At 32.8% G+C, this 2338-nt stretch overlaps 1 non-coding gene and 1 pseudogene across 1 annotated transcript; one reads left to right on the forward strand and one right to left on the reverse strand.

The window, feature by feature from the left end:
• The first annotated feature begins 629 nt into the window (after nt 1-629).
• LOC113331870 lies at nt 630-1880 on the forward strand (annotated as a pseudogene).
• Nucleotides 1881-2035: 155 nt separating this feature from the next.
• On the reverse strand, nt 2036-2107 carry TRNAT-UGU. The gene has a single exon. It is a non-coding gene; the product is annotated as a tRNA-Thr (tRNA).
• Nucleotides 2108-2338: the final 231 nt, after the last annotated feature.

A 2338-nucleotide genomic window follows, 5' to 3' on the forward strand; every position in this document is an offset into this window, starting at 1 on the left:
TCTTGTAGTAGTAAGAACCCTAGAAAATTGAATTTTGGGAAAAACTTATTTGACCTGATGCTACCCAAATTATAAAAGCTAAAAATTATTGAGAAAATTGTTGAGCTTGATGAAAAGATGATAAAGAATCGAACCTAAATTGATACCATGAGAAATCTTATACTTATGATGATCAAGAATTACTAAACATTAAACAGAAATCAAGAGAGGTAGAAAAGATTGTATTACAGGTTCAAAAAAAACAAGATAATCCAAAATAGCGTTCTCAAACATATTTATTACAAGATAGATAATTGAGTTGTCTGAATCAAAGCAACCGACTAACTAAAACTGAGTCAAGTCGAATAAGCTCTAGTCAAGTCAACCCGACTATTCATATTAGCTGTAATTCTAGTGACCACTATTCTCTGTGTAAAAAAATATAATGAAGTACAACTACCAATAAACCAATACCACGTAAATATAGTAAATAAATTTCACTCGAAAAGTCAGAAGCAAGTAGGAAGGAAGCAACAAAACCAGGACTCTCGGACACAACTCTCCAGACAATTGGGGTTAGTTTGATTTATTAAAATCCTACTATAAAACAATCTTTCATGTCTGATAGTTAATTCTACAGAGAAGAAACTATGGCTGGTACTTCTTCACTGAATGGAAACTTCAATTCTACATCAGATATACAGATACCTCTTTTCAATTTATCCCAACTTCATCAAAAAATGGATTCACTTCAACAATTTATTGCAGAATCAATTGATCGTAATTCTTTACTTGGAAAAGATGAAATGGATATGATCTCAAATGAAATTACATCAGCGATCCATCAAATTATCGTTAATGGATCTGCTTTAATCTCATCCACACAATCTCAAACCCTGGATGGTAAATCTCCAATCGTTCCTGATAATTTTATTGATCAACAAATAGTTCTTGATTCTTCTTCTGGTGGTGGTTTAATTTCCCAAAATAGAGATCAAATCAAAGGAAAAATTGTTGAATCAAGGGTTCAGATGTGCTTTACGAATCCTGAACAGATGAAGAATTCAGCTGATTCATCAGAAGGTAATTATATCAATCCTGAGTTTAATTTGAGTTCAGAGAAATTATTAGAAGTGAAAAAAGATTTTACAATTGATGTACAGATCGACGATGATGAAAATTGTGAAATCGTAGAACTTGATGAAGTAGAATTACTGGGAGAACATGTACACTTCTGTGAAATTTGTGGGAAAGGGTTTAAAAGAGATGCAAATCTTAGAATGCATATGAGAGCTCATGGGAATCAATTCAAAACACTAGAAGCATTAACAAAACAACCAGATAAAATTATTATTGAGTCATCAGATTTAAGAAGAAAAGTAAGGTTTTCATGTCCATTTGTTGGTTGTAGTAGAAATAAATTGCACAAGAAATTTAGACCATTGAAATCAGCTGTTTGTGTATAGAATCATTTTAGAAGAAGTCATTGTCCAAAAATGTATTCGTGTGATCGATGTAACAAGAAAAGGTTTTCCGTTTTAACTGATTTGAAAAGCCATTTGAAACGTTGTGGTGATTCGAAATGGAAGTGTTCTTGTGGTACAACATTTTCAAGAAAAGATAAACTTTTTGGTCATATAGCTTTATTCGAAGGTCATATGTCTGCATTTACCGGAGAGACTGAGAAAGGTATTACCAATGGGAAAAGGAATAGCAGTAAAGAAGTTATAGCCATGGAAGAAAACGAAGAAGAGTCTGGTTTTGAGAATTTTTTTGATGGTTTTCTAGAGAATTTTGGTGGGATTGTTCATGATGATGATAATGGCAATGAAGATTGTTTGGTGGATATTTTTGAACCGCCAGTATTAGGTACTGGGATGGATAGTTGGTTTGATTTATAACATTGTTTTGCTGTAATTTGAATTTTGGTTTTTTAGGGGTTTGAATAAAAAAAAATTTGTAAAGATTTGCACTTCAAACCAAGCTGTTTTTTTGGTACATAGATCTTATTGGTTTGGACAAAAGAAGTAAAAGATGACACAAAAAAGAAAGAAGGTGCCCTCACGCAGGATTGAACTGCGGACCTTCAGTTTACAAGACTGACGCTCTACCACTGAGCTATAAGGGCAGATGCTTGACAAATGCAATAAACATATACATATGAATGTATGTGTTATGGAATATTTAGCCGCCAGATAACCCACGTTAAGAACGGGTTTCTAAAAACTTTTCAATCGGTATAGCACGGGTTAAATAAGTGTACGTATATTCAATTCAACCCAATTCGAAACTTTGTTTATTCAATTGTAGTTCAGTTTGAATGAAACCCGTGATCTTTTTGGCAGTAGAAAATTCTCCA

Source organism: Papaver somniferum, unplaced genomic scaffold, assembly GCF_003573695.1.
Source record: "Papaver somniferum cultivar HN1 unplaced genomic scaffold, ASM357369v1 unplaced-scaffold_128, whole genome shotgun sequence".
NCBI classification, from domain to species: domain Eukaryota; kingdom Viridiplantae; phylum Streptophyta; class Magnoliopsida; order Ranunculales; family Papaveraceae; genus Papaver; species Papaver somniferum.